The sequence below is a fragment of the Salvia hispanica genome, unplaced genomic scaffold (assembly GCF_023119035.1).
Source record: "Salvia hispanica cultivar TCC Black 2014 unplaced genomic scaffold, UniMelb_Shisp_WGS_1.0 HiC_scaffold_35, whole genome shotgun sequence".
In the NCBI taxonomy this organism is placed as follows: Eukaryota; Viridiplantae; Streptophyta; class Magnoliopsida; order Lamiales; family Lamiaceae; genus Salvia; species Salvia hispanica.
The window spans coordinates 1-20,434 of record NW_025952080.1 but is presented as its reverse complement, the minus strand read 5'-3'; the positions used below and the strand labels follow the sequence as shown (position 1 = coordinate 20,434).

The 20,434-nt window shown below is 38.2% G+C and overlaps 2 long non-coding RNA genes across 2 annotated transcripts; both read left to right on the top strand.

The window, feature by feature from the left end:
• Positions 1-5,249: 5,249 nt before the first annotated feature.
• Positions 5,250-5,993, top strand: LOC125199015. The gene is made up of 3 exons (XR_007172499.1): positions 5,250-5,333; positions 5,530-5,663; positions 5,969-5,993. It is a non-coding gene; the product is annotated as an uncharacterized LOC125199015 (long non-coding RNA).
• A 288-nt stretch (positions 5,994-6,281) lies between these two features.
• Positions 6,282-7,418, top strand: LOC125199016. Its single transcript, XR_007172500.1, has 3 exons — positions 6,282-6,392; positions 6,502-6,752; positions 6,842-7,418. It is a non-coding gene; the product is annotated as an uncharacterized LOC125199016 (long non-coding RNA).
• The last annotated feature ends 13,016 nt before the right edge of the window (positions 7,419-20,434 follow it).

Sequence of the window (20,434 nt, the reverse complement as noted above, 5' to 3'; positions counted from 1 at the left end):
GTTTTCGCCGCAGAGATTGGACGGTTGACTTTGAAAGCATGGAGCATCCCGACTGTGGGAGCTCGTTTGTTTCTTTGTTCATGTTCTTGTTTTCCGATACTAGTCACTTTTGGGCTAGTATCATGGTTTGGAACATAACATTTTGATTTATTCACGGGTTGGGGTTCGCTAAACCCCCACCCACTATGGGCGTTTTTTATTAAAAAAAATAAATAAATAAAAATTAAGTAGTTAGATATGTGTGCTAAATGTTTCATGGTTGAATCTCCCAAAATCTGGTCTTGTTTGAAGATTAAGTAGTTAGATCTTGTGTAATCTTGTATTACTTGTAATTGTTTGGTGATTTAGACCCTTACGTTGGCATTAGAGCCACGGTTGGAGTTAAGCCCAAGGTACGGTGTTTTTCGGTAATACAAGGGATCTCTATTTTGATCTCTTGCTCGGTATTGTAGTTTGGCTTCTCTCTGGTTATCTTTCTTTCTTACTCCGGTTTCGTTGTGCCTTCTTCTCTCGTTTTGGTTTTGAATATCCCATCAAATTATGTCCGGCCGGAGATATGATAAGAAGGAAAATGTTAGACCACCCAAAAGATGGTCGATGAAATGAACTTGATAGCTTTGGCTTTCAATATTTATGAGTCGGATGGTGATAACCCGATCATATAAACAATGCTAAGTCGATGTTTTATCTAAGTGGTAAAAGCCATGAAAGATGAAATGAAATCCTTATATTTGAATAAGACTTGGATTTTAGTGCCAAGATCTAAAGATTGTACTATTGTTGAGTGCGGTGGCTTTCAAGTTGAAGCGAGGAGCTAAATGGCTTGAGGTACAAAGCCGAGACTTGTTGCAAGGGCTCTAACAAGAGGGGGTAGACTATCGAAATCTTTGCCTCGTGGTAAAATTTACAATTGTTAGGTTAATGCTTTCATTATGTGCTTATTTTGAGCTGGGATCTCAAACAAATGAATGTGCTGCTTTTTTACATGGTGATCTTGATAAACCTATTTACATGAGCCAACTTGAGGGGTTTGTCGACCCCAAATACCAGATCATGTGTCTCTTGAAAAAGGCTTTGTATGGTTTAAAGCAGTCACTAGGATATGAATATTAAGTTTGATTTTGTATGCAGAACCTAGGCTTTTCTAGGAGTGTGTTTGATCATTGTCTATATTTCAAAGACCTTAATTCTTCTACTCCTGTTTTCTTCTCTTGTATGTTGATGACATGCTTATTATAAGTCCTAGTACTTCTGTGTCAAACATGTTGAAATATGCTTTCTAGATATGAAGGACTTAGGAGATGCTCAAAAGATTTTGGGCATTGACATTGTGAAAGCGAGGAAGAAGAAGGAGCGACTTTAAACGAGTTCTTATGTAAGAAAGGTTCTCAGTAAGTTTAATATGGTGGATGTAAACCTTCCACTGTTCCTTTGTAGCACATTTCAACCTTAGTAAGGATCGGTGTCCAATAATGATAGTGGGATCGAGAAGATGAAGAGTGTTCCTTACTCATGCTTATTGGAGTCGTTATGTACTTGATGGTGAGCACAAGGAATGATATTGTTTATTCGGTGTCATGCCTATCAAGATACATGTCCAATCGACGCCTCATTGGGAAGCTCTTAAGTGGTTCGAGATATTTGAAACATCTTGCTCATTATGGTTTGAATTTTTCTAAGGTACATATAAAACTAACCTTTATGGTTTTGTAGATTCAAACTATGCCAATGACGGGGGTAAGAGGAAATCCCTACCTCTTATGTTTTCACACTTGGTGGATCTTGTATAAGTTTGGAAGTCACAATTGCAACATATTGTGGCCCTCTCCACTTGCGTTCGAGTACATTGCCATCACGAGGCAATGAAAGAGTCTTGTGGCTAAAAGGAGTGATGGGTGCTAATTCCTTAAAGCAACCCGTTGTTGTCTTCTCGATAGCGATGGGCCATATAAGTGTGCAAGAATCCTACCTTTCATGACGGCACCAAGCACATTGATATAAGGTTTCACTTCATCGGAGACATAGTGGAAAAAGGTGAGGTCCATGGAAAAAATTTACACGATCCACCCAGGTTGATATGGGGACTAAGTGTCTCTAAGTGGAGAAAATGCATTTTGCTCAGAAAACTCCACATTGATTGCTGAGTAAAAGGTCGGTATTTTCCTTGTTTTCTTTTATTATATACTTATGTATATGTATGGTAGATAGTGGAAAGGGCGTGTTTGCCTAGTCCTTAACTTAGCAAACACCAACAAACAAGGATAAAACCCCAGGCGAATCTCTCACGTCGATAAGGTCCAAGGTGGAGAATTGTAATAGTAAGGCCCTTTAATGTTCCCCGTACGTCCATTGGTAACTTGACCCAAGATGCAACTTGGGTTTGAGCCAACTCCTTGGAAACCCAGCTACATGGGCAAGTCGAATCTTGAGTGATGAAATTAGGGATGTGTGTTTCTTCTTTGGTGATCTCTCTGCTACAAGCTTAGAGTGTGGTTCTCTTCTTCCTTTGTTCCGTGTGTATATACACTGAGTCGATGAGTGAGTTGAGTGAACTCTGGTTTATGGTAAAGATCAATTGACCTATTGTGGTGGTTCCTGGAAGAGTGGAGACTTGAAATGTGGTGTTTGGTAATGGCTTTGATCCTTGGGTTTGTTACGCAACAAAGTGGTTGCTGGATCTGGGTTACGTGGATACGGTGGACCGGTTGGAGGGTCGGATAAATAGGCACGGTTGTACCTAGTGAAACCCTCTAACGTCGTGACATTATAATCGCAATAAAAGCGTTTTTGATGTGTGCCTTTCGGGTTGAATCCCCGAGATCGGGTGCTTTTTGAAGATTAAGTAGTTAGATTGTATTACTTGTAATTGTTTTGGGCTATTTAGAACTTACAACAACAATAACTTAAACGAATAAAAATAAAATACATCGAAGAAGTAAAAACTTAAATCCACACATGCCGCCATTTTTCTTCCAAACTGAATTACAATCAACCGACTCCCTAAAGAAAAATTCTGAGAGTACTCCTTTTAGAAAGCAACACGCGCCTCAAAATCGAAGACATTTTACGCCCCAATTTAAAACAAATTGCACATTAAGGAAGTACTTACTTTTAGAAAGCTCCATAAGTTATGATGCATGCATCTAAGGCTTGAAATTCTTTCCGTGTTCGGAAACTTTGGATTCAAATCCCAGTGATTATAATATTTAATTCGACGTATTTTAGAAATAAACTTTGTTATATCGATTAATTGTGGCCGCCAAGGTGTCTTGGTGATGCCGGTTGCCACTTATGTCCCAACATTTTTACAAATTACCCAGTCTGAGCAAATAAATTCAAACTTCAATTTAGCCCAACATAAGTGGATTAAACTTGGCCCGAAAGAAATAAACAAATTGGCCACTTCTTATAAAAACAACCTAGCCCAAAAAGAAACAATAAACCCCAAGAAAAAAAAAATAAAATTTGGGCCCCAACACTCCAAAAAAATTTCCCCATAATAATAAAAAAAACATGATTATCGAAGGGCCGGGAAACGTTCGTATTTAAATCAAACAAATAAATCACATAATTATGGGATCTATTTACAATTATTTAGACAAATTCTATTGGGTAATTTTCACATGTATCATGCTAAAAACTTGAATTAATCTGCTTTAAGTATAAAAGAAACCAAAAACGATTTTCAGGGGGAAATAATACCTTGTTGATTCCCCAAAGAATCGACGATGGCACTATTCTACGTGACGCAATACTAGACCACGGATCTTCTCTCTGTTAAATGCTCCAATATTAGTGTTGTCTGGAATAATGGGACTTAAATAAAAAAAAAAGAAATCCTTCCCCAAGTAGGTTTTCGAACCCCTAAGCGGGGGGGGGACAAAAATTTTTAGGATAATAATAATGATTTTTTTTCCTTTACTCCTTTTTTATATTAAGTTTTTTGGGCCCAAAAAAGGGTCTATAGAAGGGTTTGGATATGGCCTTATCCAAAACTTTTTAATTTAAAATTTAACCCCCCTTTAATGAAATTTAATTGGAAATTTCAAGGGCCCCTCGAAGAATATTAACTCTCCACATCCAAAACAAATTATAAGTAATCCGGGTTTGTTTTAACTTTAATTTCCCCCCATAAGATAAACATGTCCATTAATTAATTAATGTCTACTATGGACTTAATTAATTAACTTAATTAATTCAAGAGGGGAACAGCATAAACGCTTATTTATTATTCTTGGGTTCAAACTCAACTAGCTAGGTTAGAATAATAAAACCTTGTTTGGCTCCTCTTGGGGACATTATCAAAGCGAGCTCCCCTTCGCACGATTAATATAATAAAATCCTTGCCCTGATATTAATCCCACTACCCAATATATGGATTATTGGGTTGCAAAAAACCGCACCATTTGATAAGTAAAGTAATGCATAATCAATCCGTATGCTTTCAATGCTAACCTACTTGGTTAAGAAACAAATATTTATCAAGATCTGTCTTTTGCAGTAGCACAAAGACTCCCTTCTTTTAGAATCGTTTAGTCTTTCCACCCCAAATTTATTTTATTTCGAAGTTTGGAAATATGGGGACATTGCAACCTTTCGATGGATAGTCTAATTTTCCTCTAGGTCGTGAAATTCTCTTTTCTTTGTTTAGAATGGCCGTTTTACCTTAAAGTAGGCGTCTCAACCTTCTTATAAAACTAAGACTTAGACTTTGTTAAGTTACGTATACATTTAAACATGCAATTAACTCCAATTAAATGTAAACATAACAACTTATGACAAAAATAATTTATTTTATTCTTAGAAAATAAAATAAGAGTTTTAAAGTATTGATATCAAACATGATTTAGTATCAACTCTAACATTACTCCCATTCCAAATCACGCGTATACTCTCGTACTACCCAATTTTGGGAAATCAAATCCTAACTTCTCAATGCACTTCCCTCTCTCGCCTTCTCTCGTCGTCGGCGTAGCCGTTGTCCCTCCCTCTCTCAATCCCACTCTCTTTCCCTCTCTTCTCACGGAGCGATCCCAAATTACAACCCAAAAATCCGCCGCAACTTCTCTCTCTCACTCAAACCAGCAACCATCACAACATTTTCTCCCTCTCTCTCGGCCAATTTCTTGCCCTTAATGCTTATTCTCTAAACCCTAAACCCATTGTGGAGACACCAGTGCCGGGTTTCCCTTGGTGAGCCTATGGATATCATGACTGCTCTGTGACCTGAAGATGGGATTGAATTCGGGGTTCTTTAGAGCAATGCAATCTCTTCAGTGACAAGAATTTGTAGACGTATTGAATTTGCTTCTTGTCGAGCTCTATTTCCCAAAGTAAGTATCATGCCTGCTATTTTCTGGTTTTGGTTGTGTTTCCCTGCATTTGGCAAGTTGTCTACTTGGTCATTGCAGTGTTATTTCTAACGCAAGTTAGATTAGGTGTTCGTCTGTAATCACAAAAATAACCAGTTATGTGTATCATTCAAGATTCAATCTTCTTAGTAATTTTGTGGAAATTCTTGATTGTCAGATTGCTAGGGCATTGTGAGAAGCATATGAGGCAAGTTGGCTATGTCGCTGGCACACCGATATTCTGCAGCTATGCTTCGAAGCCGGCGCGTGGCAGCAGATTCTGCTCATTTCCAAGCGCTTGAAACAGCTTGGGTAGATTTTTGTGCAGTGTCGGATTTGTTTTATTTTGTTGATATTTTTCAATAATATTCTTGTTTTAGCATTCTCATCATTAACCTTTTGATTAATTTGGTTTGAGATGAGATGAAAAGTCGATTGTTTTCATTTACCCTTTAAGGTTCAGTATTTAGTACTAGTACGAAGTTGAAAACGGCTGTATGCGTTTTTTTAACTCGTTCATGGCTTGATTAGTGATGTTGCTGCAAGCTCTTTTGCTGCCTTGTAGATTCTTTATCGCCTGTTATTTATTATATGGCCCCACTCACTCTCTCTCCCAGCATGCTCAGTATATGGTAAGGAAAAAACTTAATCACCGGAGAGTGCACTGAAAAGCAAACTTTGGCTTGAGGACTTAGTAGGAAGTGAGAGGCTTGCAAAAACTGATATACAAGGTAAGTGGCTTAAAGAAGCTCAGAACATCAATAGGTCACTCTCTGCTCTCGGAGATGTAATATCTGCCTTAGCATATAAAAGCAGCCACATATCATACATGTTGGTGATGCAAAAGAAAAAGGTCTTTTCATTTTTCCTATAGTTGTTACACCTCAGTATATGAAGCCTGACATTGGTGTCTAACTGTTGCAGCTTTCAGAACTCAAAGCTGACCTGTTTATTCAATTTTGCGACCCGAGTTAGAGGTGTTGAGTTGGTCCTGCTAGAGAACAAGTTGATATACAAGAGCTCCTAAAGATAAAAACAATGGTATGCAATATTCAAGAAGATCAAATTTGGTATAGAATGAATATTATCTCTGAGAACATTATATGGAATTGATCTCACGCTTTATGTACTTGTCTATTTCTTCATGTAGCTTGAGAAAGCTCAACTGGAATGCAAGGCCAAAGATAATCTTTAAAAAAGGCTTGAAGAAAATCAACAGAACCTTGAAATCAAGCTAAGGGAAAGGATCAGTTTTACAAAAAATATTGGAAGAAACTAAAAGAGTTAGAGGGCCAAGTAGAGTTGAACTCATCACTGCAATGCCAATAAGAGAGAAAGGTTTCACATCTTTTGGAGAAGTTAAAAGGGAAAGAAGAATCGTGTTCCAAACTTAAACACAAGGTGAGAAATCGACTTTTATGTTCATACACTAGCTTGTATGCTTTGAAATTTGAATTTAATCTTTGTCGATTTTTTCGTGTTTGTTGAAGGTCAGATAAAACGAGAGAAAAATAAAAGCTGAAAAAAGAGAAAAAAAGCTGAAACAACAATAGAGAGAAAAAAAGACTGAAATAGCACGAGGAAAATCATTCTACAACATACAAAAAGAAGGTCTGAGAAGAAGCTGAGTGAGCAAATACAACAATTTGTGAGTCCAGTTCTCAAACACTTGAACACGAGGTTCCTTGCACTTGTTAATGCATTCATTTTTTTGGAAAAGTGTGATCCAACCCAAGTACATTTTAAAAGATATACACGTATAACAAATGTTCAATAATTTCCTTAGGTCAAAGAGCTTGAAAGGAAGCTGACATAAAAAGAAGAAAATAAGGATATTCACTTCCTCTGTTTAGGGTATAGGGTTTAGGGTTTAGGGTTTAGGGTTTAGGGTTTAGGTAGCTTGTAACGTGTTTAGGGTTTCGAGTTCGTGATTGTGAATCTGTGATAGAGTTGTGTCCGAATAACAATTATACGTCTATTCTCTCAAACAAATGGGATATCTTCAAGTGCCGAGTTCATTTAAAGATCCATTTTTATGTCCAAATTACCACTACAAGGACATTAATTTTCTCACCTTTTGATGCTTCGATTGTTAAGATGGTTTATTCCTGATTTGGTTACGTGTGGCATAAGCTTTCATGTAGGTCATCATTTTATTTCTTATGGAACAAGAATCTTTGATAGAGTAGTGCCTGAACAATGATTATTAGATTATGCTTTCAAATAAAATGGACAATATCCCTTTTTCGCGCCCCAAATTATCTCTGCAATGGCCTACGAAAAAATCGACAGAGATTAAATTCAAATTTCAAAGCATATGAGTTGGTGTATGCACATAAAAGTTGATTTCTCACCTTCTGTTTAAGTTTGGAACAAGATTCTTCTTTCCTTTAACTTCTCCAAAAGATGTGAAACCTTTTTCTCTGATTGATTGGCAGTGATGAGTTCAACTCTACTTGGAACTCTTTTAGTTTCTCCCAATGTTTTTGTAAAATTGATCATTTCCCTTAGCTTTGATTTCAAGGTTAGAGATTTTCTTCAAGTTCTTTAAAGATTTATCTTTGGCCTTGATCCCAATCGTGCTTTCTCAAGCTACATGAAGAGATAGATGTATTGTAACATCCCACTTTTCGAACCCTAATTTTTGAGATGTGAAAATTTTGCATTTAATGCTTTTAATGCTATGAAATATGTAGATGAAATTATGAGTATTTATTGCATGATTCTTGTGACCTAGTACGGTTGGAGTTAAATTGGAGTTGAATAGTCAAACTTGTTGATTATATGACGATGGCTATTGAATAAAGTCAATATGGTGGAAAGATATGACGTGGCGTGGGAGATGGTGAAGTCGTTGAGTGTGACGTGGCGGTAAAATTTGAATGGTGGATTTTTGTGATGTGATTATGCGAATATTTTGATGCGGGGTGAGAAATAGTATTGTGGTGAGATTATTTTGCTTAGGGATGAGAGTGAGAATTTAATAGGAGAGCGATTATTTAATTAAGTGTAATTTTCGACCACACTCCTATTTATTGGAAGGAATTCTATTTTCTTGGATTTAATTATTGTTTGGGATAATTATTTAAATTAAAACCAAGTCCGATTATTCTTATTCTCGTGAAAATTTGATCCTATATTTATCTAAGGAGATTTATCTCTTATTATGGGAGAAGGGATATTTTTATTATATTATTTGATCCATTGTTTATTCTTGTAAAATAGAATTGATATCAACATCTTTAATCGTATGTTTAGGAAGATCTTGCCATACCTGTTAAATTAGGATTTTAATTTGAATCTTGTCTTAGATTCAAAAATCATAGCCTATTTCATAATGATTGGGGGAGTTTATTATTTTATCATACTTTCAGGTGAAATATTCAAATTAAACCATGTTAAATAAATAGCCTAAATTAAATTCATATTTTTCCTCTTCAAATTTTTAAAAGCGACTACAACTACATATCTCCTCGGAAATCTTTTATTTATTTAATTGTTGGATTAAATCTTGCACTCTATCATGGAAATTGAGAACCTTTAGCACACCAAAATCCGCAGCCCTGACTCCCGAAAATCACGTCTCTCTTCTCCCCACTCTCACCAATTTTCTTATACTGCCAATATTTCTTCATCTTTTGGAGAAGAATTGAAGTTGAAATCCAAGAATCTTTGAAGAATAGCAGAGACTCTTACTTTGCGTTCTATAGTTCGTTACATCGAAAAGGTATTTTTATTTTGATCTTTACTTCATCTAGGTCAATCGGTGTTGTTGAATCCACATGCATTTAGATTGAGTGAAGGGGGAAATTAATTGATGAATTTGGGATGGATGGAGGTGTGTGGCGTGTGTGTGTTTGACCGTGTGTGTGTGTGTGTGCATGTCTCGGTATGTATGTTGTGCGTGTGCGTGTGTTGTGTGACTGTCATGTGTGATACGATTTGATGACAAATGCGGAGTGGTTGTGCGAATAAAAGCGTATGATAATCGTACTTTGATTTTGAATGGTGATATTAAAAGTTTAAAAGCTAATCGATGGGAACGAGGAAAACGTGGGAACATGCATGATTTTGATCAATGATTGAGACTACTTGTAATACATAAATTAAAGGTGATACCTCGCGCTCACGGAGTGATAGCAAGAAGAAGAACATCTTTGTGATCTAGGAATCGAGGTGAACACATTCTTAAATACCATTTATGTTGCAAATTTATGAAAGTGGAGCGATAAGGGTGGATAGTTGTTATGCCATGCTTATGATTATTTTGGATATTGTGTGTGTTTGATGCCAGCTGCTTGAGTGGCGGCTCCATTAGGCTATAGGGCTATATAAACGAATTCAGTGCAGTAGGACGCAAACCACATTAGGCTAGTGTACATGGGAGTCGGAGATTGATCCTTGCTAGTCGGCCGGTCTCGTGGGCGAAGAAGATGTGGCTGCCCGTCGCACCATGATATTATTGTTGATTGATGAGAAAATGGGAGGTATTGTTTGGTAGCCTGATCCATGAAATATTTTTTGTGATACTCGATGTTATTCTTCCCGATAAATGCTAAACCTCGAGTTCACTATGGTAAGAATTGGCATAACTATTAAAGCGTTTAGTCAGCTGAGTATGTTTAAAATACTGTGTTGCATGTGTTTTTACATGTGCGGGTTGACGCGTGGCTGACGGGTAGCGGTGTTGAGCTAATAAATTGAATAATGACCATGATCGTTTGAAACATCAAGTGGAGTTGTGTCTTCATACATGTTCTTCACTTTTCTCTTGGTTCTTGGCCAAACATGAAGCTTAGTATCATCGCTTTTGAACTATTTCATTATTGCTTAGAATATCGAGACATAATGCGTTTTTGTTGGATTTACATTAAACCACTTGACCTTTGAGCATAGTTATGATATCTATTAAATGCTTTTGATTTTCTTGATTAAATAGTTGACTTATTGTTTTGATAGTTCGTTAAATACGCTTACGGTAGAATCTCATTAAATGAAACCTTAGCCTTTGTCTTTATTGCTTGTAGAGATCCTTGCTAATTGCTTGATCGCTAGTATTTATTATCTGCACAAATGTCGGGCTATTACGGTTGGTATCGAGCCTCGTGCTCCACTCTGGAACCGAGAGTCTTGTTATTAAAATCTGAAATTGTGTAAATTGATTAAGTGATCTAAATATCATCGAAAGCTCAACACCGCGTCGTCTCATATTTCGACCACGAAGAATGAGGTAACCAGTATCTCTGAATGATTTGAATTATGAAATGATGGAAATTGAAGCGAATGGAAGTTGTTGTGACATTTTGAGATTGTGTTGGGGTATGAAGGCGGCGATTATGCGTGCATGCTGAAATTGCTAATTGTGATTATCGAAAAAAAAGATGAATGTTGTTTTCGCGAGTGATTTTTGCGACTAAGATCTCTGAGTGTCAGATCAATGAAATTATCCCATATGATTGTGATTGTCGGTGGAGGAATGATGAAACACGACTTATGAGAATGAATGTGAGCATGCGCTATCATGGATTGTAAATCGTGTTGTGAATGAAAATATTGTGATGATGTCAAATATGGAGCCTGGCGCCAGTCTGCGAGCTAGCTTGAGAGCGAAATTTGCGAATTATTGAAATAAAACATGCACGAACCGTGTTGTTGCGGATTGAAATCGATTTGTTCTTGATATGATGATACCTTCGCCTTTATCGTTCGACCCATATATACATCCATCATTACTCTCAGCATCATTTGAAACCCTCATTACCGTTATCGATTTTTTTCGATCCTTTGATAACGTCTTTTGAGATTTCTTTTTGTAGACTTAGGTATTGCGCTTAGTCACGAGGCCGTTAAGCGAAGAACAATGTTTTCCTTTGTCGAGACCTACAGGTACAGATGGGGCCAGGAAAGTCTTTCCTCATTTCGTCAGCCAGATACGATGTCGTTGGATGGATGCATACAGCGTATGGAGGAGCGCTACCCGTAATCACGGGATCTCGAGATTGATCAGCTGACTGCTGAGTCCTTTGGCGAATGGGCCACACTTGGCTAGCGTTACCATATACGTGGTTCGGTCAGCCGAGTATACGCCTCGAGGTGATATGATCGGCTTGATGAGGTGCTCGGCCATGGCGTACAGAGATGGGCCGCCGCTTAGTCCCCGCGGCCTGGTATCCGCCCAGTCGGGCAGAGTCGATGGAAGTCGTCGTGATAAGGGCTAAATCTTGATCGTGTCACACTAGCAGAGGCTTAGGACTCGTACGTCTAACCCAAGTTGGTTATAAATGGGAATGTGGAGGACGTGCGTGCGATAACCCCAGCCCCGAGATGGTGGATCCCAGCCGAAGATGAGGAACTACGAGGAAAGGACATGATTTGGACATGGGAAATGTTGATGAGGATGAGGACCCAGGAGGATATGAACTGACTAGGAGTGATAGTCGTGAAGCGTTGTTTCTTCCCCGTATTTTGATTATTTTTGCTAAACTTTTGTCGTACCTTTACATTTTGCTCTTTTGAAATTAGTTGATCTTAAGACCTCATTGAGAGCTGATGTTTTTGATTGATATGCTATGAAATTTTTATTATTATTTACGTACTTCCATTTACCTTATGATCTTGATGGATTTCATGTGTTTTCCATGCCATTGTGAAAAATTATCTATCCTTTGTGTTATCACGCCATCATATTATCACACCACTATCTTTGAATGTCTTATTTGCGATATACTTGCCACTTAAATTGCATAATTGTCTCTTGATTACAAGCCTTGTTGATGGAAATAATGATCCTTTTGATATGGCGCAGATTTTGTGATAATGCTTTGACCTTACTTGTGCAATCATCATGTGACGAACTTTTGATATCTTGGCCATATACACCAAAACAATTGTCGTTGGCTAGTAGAGGAAGGCCACTACGCCGGCAGCGTTACGCTCGCGTTAAGTGAGCGGAAGAGAACTTCTACTGCAGATCTTTACCTCCATCGCATCACTCCTAGGGAGAAGAGAAAGTGTGAGGATTTTAGAACTTCCTACGATGGGAAAACGGTACCAAAGAGAGCGACATCGGTCAAACATGGAGGAGGACAACATGCATCAGCCGGAGAGGAGACTGGGACTAGGGAAGCCACGGTGCAACGTGTGCTCACAAGGCCACCATTTCGGAGAATGCGACATGAGAATGTTATCAAATGCTACACAACGCGGAGGGGAGCCGGTCAGTTGCTCTCAGGGGGAGTGCCCAAGTAAGACGGGAGGATCGGGATCGGCGGAATGACCGGGGATTCCGTCGGCGATTCAGGGGAGCATAAAATGAACCCCTTGAGGAATCACGTTTTAGTCGCGACGGCAAAAACCTCCTCGCCCAAGGCTTCACAGCGAACGATACGCATTGGAACGAAGAAGCCGAAGGTGGAGAGATGAAACGCGAGAAGAGAAATTTGAGCGGTATGGGCGAAATTCTCAACACCACTGATTGTTGTGTTGTTTGATACGGGCGCGTCGCATTCGTTTATATGCGAATTATGTGTGCACACTTTGAGCTTGCCTTTGTTAGAAAATCTGGACGCCAAAGTGATAGTGTCTTCACCGTGGGTGGGGCCGGTAAATATCACCGAATAATGCTCGAACATAAAAGTTGTACTAAGGAGAGAACTTAAGTTAATTAATTTCCACGACGCAAGTTATGAAGCGATGAGAGATACGGCAGTAATCCCTAGGAATAGATTGACGCGGAATTTCGCGACGATTCGTTATAAAGAGAGGCAAAATTCTCTACAAGCTCAGGAAAAGAACCCGTGTCGTGTATCACGGAATCTCGTTGAGCAGACGAACAGCGATAATCTACGCTATTGCATGATGATGAGGGCGACTTGCCTTTACATCTCGTCTATCTTCTGACAATGAAAATGATGAAGAAAGTGGAAGAGCTGTCCCGGTTGTTGACCTTGAGGGAATTTCCCGGAGACGTTTTTCCTAGAGAAGTGTTACACGGACATGCGCCCGGATAGAGTTCACCATCGATCTCGGCGGGCCCTTACCGTAATCAAAGCACACCATCTCGAATGGCGCTAAGGAGTTGGAAGAACTCGAATACGACTCGGGAGCTTATGGACCTAGGTTCCGTTAGGCTAGTGTCTCGCCATGGGCGCACGTGCTTTCGTGAAGAAGAATGATGGGTGGATGATGTGTATCGTATAGGGAGTTGAACAAATTGACCCTTAAGAACAGAGTATCCAGCTAGCAGAGGATTGACACTTCGAGGAAGCAGGTGTGTTTTCAAAGATGGATTTGAGATCGGATATCACCGGTTAAGAGTTCGAAGGGGAGGACATACGCTTGCGTTTCGTCTGAAGATATGGACACTACGAGTTAGTTGTGATGTTGTTTGGTCTAGCAATGCTTGGCGGTATTCATGGATTTGATGAGAGCCGGGTATTCCGCCCATACTTGGATAAAGTCGTCTTAGTATTCATTGATGACGTTCGAATGCACTCGAGGAACTGAGGAGCATGCATGGTGCTGGAAGACTTTGAGGGGCCAGAAAGAAAATTTATGCGCCAAAACAGCAAGTGTGTGAATTTTGGGCGAAAGTAAACTTTCTTAGACACATTGTATCGAGCGAGAGGGAGATCGAGTGGACCCATCAAGTTGAAGCCGTGCAACAATGGAAGTCATCATCCACCCCAGCCCAATTGGGTTTCTAGGCTTGTGAGGATGCGCCAGAAGGTTGGATACCGAATAGCGAGACGATGACCCCTGACAAGCTTAGAAGATGAGTCGAGGTGAATTGGATGCATGTGACTGCGAAGCTTTAGCTGAAGGAGAGGTTATTCAGCGCCCGATTTAGTTGTGCCGTGGAGTGAATGCGTAGTCTACACCGATGCACTTGAAGGTTGGACTAGGATGCGTGTTGATCTGAAACAACAAGGTGATCGCATACGCCACTCGGTTGAGACCACACGAGTTGAGACACCCGACGATTTGGAGTTAGCGAGCGGTAGTTCGATGCCACAAGATTTGGAGGCGATCATCTCTACTTGGAGTTGATGCGGAAACTGCGACCTGGCGAAATATTTCTTCGAAACGAATGACTTGAACATGAGACAATGGCTCGAACTAGTGGGATTTACGATTGTGGTATCAATTACCACCACAGGTAAAACGAAATGTGGTGGCGGATGCTTTGAGCCGAAAGGACCGATTCGCCTTGGCAAACTTTCATGCTTGAGGAAGAAGAGAGTTTGATGCGAAGAGTTTAGTAAATTGCGATTGGAAGTAATAAGGGCACCTGGCTTGATTGGAAGGACGAATCGCCACCTTAGTGGTGGAACCGAGATTTGAAAACGGAAATCATTGCAAGCGGCCTTAACTAATGGATCTTGGCTTCGAAGAGATTACAGTGGAAGCGGGCATATCGGAAAATTTTAGTGAGGAGTCAGATATGCCTAAATCTTTTGAAGGAGAGCGTGTGGAACATATATACTAAAAAAGCATTTTTCGAGTTTATTTTGAATTTGATAAATTGCTTGTATATTGTAAACACTCTTCATTTAATGAGAATAATAAATGTTTTCTTCATACTTTGCGTGTCCATCCGAAAGTCATCTTTACCTTGAGAATGACTAGTGACACGGTGTGGTATAGCATTGAATGGATCTAAAGTATAGACACGTCTTTGTTGCTATCTACGTAAGACGATGTCTTGGAGATTTAATATTTCCTGATCTTTGTAATAATATAGGACACACGTTATTTAATCATACTGTTTGACTTATCAATAGGTGCGGGTTTTTCGTAACTAATATTCCTAATATCTTGGGTAGTAGTAATTAATAACTAGTATGGTGTTAGTTTTATTATTACATTGAATCGTGTGCTCGCGGTTTGACTATATCCCCAAGAGGTGTTCGAGAAAGTTCATTATTCGGAAACCCGGCGGTTTGGATTTAATCCAAGAATAAATAGAAAAGGAAAAGTATATTTTTAATATACATCTCGTACTAGACAAACTCTTGGAAATAAAGATATTAATTAATTTAAAGTCATAGCGAGACTACAAATTAATTAATGGATATAGAAAGTCTTAGACACGGAAATAATATATTAAAGAGGTTAACCCGATGCTTGTAATCACGGATTGGATGGGCTCAATATTTCTTCTATAGTGGCATAAGAAATATTCCATTGGCCTTATATTAAATTATGGGTTATAATTTAATTAGTAAAGAAGGGCTAATGGGGAGGCCAATCAAGCCCCATAGATCCTAACCTAGCCCATCATAAACTCTATAAATAAGAATGTAAGGAGATGAGACAAATGTTATCACAAACCCTAGCCTCCACACTTGGCTTTCTTGTCTTCTCCTTAAGATTCTTATAATTTCTAAGAGATTCCTTCCACAAGGAATTTAGATCTATAGAGTTAAGGGTCATAGGTTAGAAGATCTTTGGTCTTGCATTCACAATCAAGCTTCAAGATCTACACGTGGAGAAGTAGAAGCCACTTCGATTCTTTGGAGAATCATTATTGTAAGTATTCAACATCATAATTTAATTTAAATTATGTGATTAATTGCGCAATTATATGTCTCACATGTTCAAGCATGAAATTGAATCGATCCACATAATCTCTAAATGATTCTTTTGTGGATTTATTTAATTTGCTATTTCCACTGCGATTATCCCACAGTATGGCGTACTGACGACGAGGGACTCAAGAATGAGATCATGAGTGAAGCTCATGAGACCCCATCTCTCGTCACCCGGAAGTACAAAGATGTACCAAGACTTGAAGAGGTCATTTTGGTGGAATGGCATGAAGAGGGATATCGCGGCATTTGTGGAGCGTTGCTTAGCTCGCCAACGAGATGAAGGCCTTACATCAACGACCGTCTGAAAAATTACAACGTTGGAAATACCGAGTGGAAGTGGGAGCACATCACCATGGATTTCGGGGACGCCTTGCCAAAGACCCTCAAAGGAAACACCGCCATTTGGGTGATTGTGACCGACTCACCAAATGTGCGCACTTATACGATTCCCATAACTCATGGATCGGACCAGCCTTCGTATCTACATAAAAGAAATCTGCGATTGCATGGAGTCCCGTGACGATCGTCGTCGTGACCGAAGTTCACTTCAAAATTTTGGATTAGTCTATAGCGCGAGCTTGGAACACGACAACTTTAGCACGGCGTTTCACCATGATCCGATGGGAAATCCGAAAGGACGATACAAACTCTCGAGGATATGCTAAGAGCCGGGTTTTTCCCCGAGGCGGAATTTGGGGAACCCCACTACCGGATTAAATTTTTTAAAATAAAAAAACCCCCTTTTAAAACCCCATGAAGGCCGTCGTATAAAGCATTATAAAAAAAGTGTAGATAAAGCTCCGGGAGGGAAGTTTTTTTAAAAAATTTTGGCCCCGATCTTGGGGAGATGATTGAAATTGTTGCAAATTGTGTGAGAATGAAGGAAGCCCAAGCCCAAAAAGTCATAGGGCGCCCCACCGGACCAAACTTAAAATTTTAAAAATTGGTGAAAAATTTTTTTCTAAAAGGTATCCTTAAAAGGGGATAACACTTTTTGGTGTTAAAGGAAAGTTAAAAACCTTTTTAAACCGGACCTTATAAAATTTCCCAAGGGGGAGGAGGGTAGCCTTCGATTAGCACTCCGGCCAAACCCGGGGGAATTACCCTTTCTTTCATGTGTTTTTGGGGAAAGTAGTGTTCCCCCAAACCCGTGTTTCCCCTTTCGGGGAAGTTGTTTTTGAACCCGGGAGTTGGGGAAAGGACTTTAGGGATCTTGGACCGAAAAGTTAAAAATCTTGGGGAACAAATCTAAAACCCGGTTTTAAAAGTACTTTGGAGAAACCCCGACCAGGGGGGGCCCCGGCGGGGGAGCTCGGGATAAGATGAGGGAAACTTTCCCAAAATTTTTCCCATGAAGGTCCCCAAATTTTGGGACAAATTTTTTTTAAATTGGTAGGAGTAACACCCCCTTTTTTAACCCAAATTTTTTTGAGATGGAAAATTTTGCATTTAATGCTTTTAATGTAAAATTTTATGAAATTAGAGTAATTTATTGCATGATTTTTTGGCCCCAATTGCGGTTTGGATTTAAAATTTGGAGTTAAATAGTCAAATTTGGGATTTTAGGGCGTGGCTATTGAATAGTCAATAGGGGTGGAATTTAAGGGCGGGCCGTGGAATGGTCAAAGTCGTTGAAAGTGTAAGGGGTAAAATTTGAATGGTGGATTTTGTGATGTGATTATGCAATATTTTGATCGGGTTAAATAGTATTGTGGTGAATTATTTTCTTAAGGGAGAGTGAAAATTTTAAAATGGAGCATTTTTTAAATTTAAATTGGAATTTTAGACCCCCCCTATTTATTTAAAAGGGGAATTCAATTTTTGGATTTAATTATTGTTTGGGATAATTATTTAAATTAAACCCAAAGCCCGATTATTTCTTATTTCCCCCATGAAAATTTGACCCCCTATATTTATCAAAAAAGGAGATTTTCAAAATTTTTTAAGGAGAAAGGGATATTTTTATTATATTTTTTGAAAAAATTGTTTATTTTCTTATAAAAAATTAAATATCCAAAAAAATTTTAATATCTGGGAAGATCTTGTATATCCTATTTAAATTGATTTTAATTTGAATCTTGGTTAGAGATTAAAAAATCACGCCTATTTCATAATGTTTGGGGAGTTTATTATTTTATCCTATGGGAAATATTCAAATTAAACCTTTGGGCTAAATAAATAGCCAAAAATTTAATTCCCTATTTTCCTCTTAAAATTTTTCCCAAACTACAACTACCTATCTCCTCAAATCTTTTATTTTTTTAAATTTTTATTTTATTAAAAAGAGTGAAATTTTTAACCCCCAAACCCCAAAATAAACCCCCACTCCCAAAATCACGTCTCTCTCTTTCCCCCCACTCTCTCAAAATTTTTTTCCCTACTTTCTCCAATATTTCTTCATCTTTTTGGGGAAGAATTGAAGTTTAAATTAAAATCTTTAAGAATCAAAGGGACATTTTTTTCTCCGTTCATTCTACGAAAAAAAGGGATTTTTATTTTGATCTTTTCTTCATCTGAAATTTAAACGGGGTTTTGGGGTCCCATGCATTTAGATTGAGTTAAAGGGGGAAAATTTAAATTTATGAATTTGGGGTCATTTGGGGGTGTGTGTGTGTGTATGAAAGGGGTGTGTGTGTGGCATGCCTCGGAAAAAAGGGGTCGTTGCGTTGTGTGAAAAAACCCCATAATTTATACGATTTGATGACAAATGGAGGGGGTTGTCGAATAAAAACGTTGAAAAAATGTACTTTTAAATTTTTAATGGTGATATTAAAACAATCGGGGTGGGAAAAAAAGGGAAAAAGTGGGGGCCATGCATGATTTTTATCAATGATTTTTGACTTACTTGTAATATATAAATTAAAGGTGATACCCCGGGGTTTTGGGGTGATAGCAAAGAAGAAGAACATACTTGTGATCTAGGGGAATGGGGTGGGCTTTATTCTTAAACTCTGCTTATGTTGCAAATTTATGAAATTTGGGGGCGATAAGGGGGGATTAAATTTTTTATGCCAGCCTTTTGATTTTTTGGAATTGGTGTGTTTGATTTAGTTTGCGAGTGCGCTCCATTAGGCTAAGGGGCTTATAAACCCACGGGGGCCTTAGGGGAAATCCTATGGTAGTGTACCGGGAACGGGGGCCCGGGGGCCCCCTAGGGCGGGCCCGTGGGGAAAATCCACCTTGCCACCATGATATTGGTTTATTGATGAGAAAATGGGGGTATTGTTTTTGGGCCCCAGAAATATTTTGTGATACTGATTTATTCTTTCAATAAATGCTAAACCCCGAGTTCACTATGGTAAAGGGGGAAAATATTAAAACGTTTTCATGAGTCCAATGAGTATGTTTAAAACCCCCAAATCGCATGTGTTTTTCCCCATGTGCAAAATTTAAAAGATTGGGAAAAAGGGGGGGGTGTTGGTAATAAATTGAATAATGATATGATCGTTTTAAAAATCAAGTGGAGTTTCTTCATACATGTTCTTCACTTTTTTTCCCCTTTGGGGCTTGCTAAACATGAAACTTAGTATCAAAGCTTTTGAACTATTTCATTTTTCTTAGAATATCGAGACATAATGCGTTTTGTTGGTTTTCATTAAACCCTTGACCTTTAAGGGATAAATTTTGATATTTTATTCATCTTTTGATTTTCTTTATTAAATCGGGCTTATTGTTTTTTATAGTTCGTTAAATACCTTGGGGAAATCTCATTAAATGAAACCCCAGCCTTTTTCTTTATTGTTGTAAGTCCGCCTTAAAAAGGGTTTCCCCCTATTTATTATACCCTAAAATGTCCCTTTCACCCTATACATAAAGCGTGAGATCAATTCCATATAATGTCTTTTAAGAGATAATATTCATTCTATACCAAAATTTTAATCTTTTGAATATTTTATAATTGTTTTTTTCTTGGAGCTCTTGAATATTGCATACCATTGTTTTAGGTGCGGTGTGTGTATAGGGGTGTATTTTTTATATAATGTGAATGTCTGAAAACAATGTCCCTATTTTGAATATAGCGGGAATGGTGTATATTTTGAAATTTTTTGTGTTTTAAAATTTGGTTTTTGTATTTTTTCGATTATATGTATTATTTTTTTTTGTGTATAGGGCTAAGTGTGTGTATTTATAAGGGGTAGTGTATGAGTTTTTGGGTTAGTGTGTTTTTGTCTTCTTATTTTGTGTGTATATGTGTATGTGTACGTGCATGTGTACATGTAGTTTTTTTTAATGTGTGTTGTGTATTTTTTTTGTTTTAATCATAATTTTGTATTGTGTATTTTTTTTATAATTTTTTAACAATGTATGTATTTTAAATATAGTGTGTAATAGTGTATATTTTGAATATAGTGTATTTACTTTTGGTGTAGTGTGTCCATTATATAGTGTGTATTTTTCTTTGAGTGTGACGTGTTTGTAGTGTGTATATGTGTATGTGTACGTGCAGGGCATGTATTATTGGTATAGTGTTTGCATTTTATTTGTAGTTTG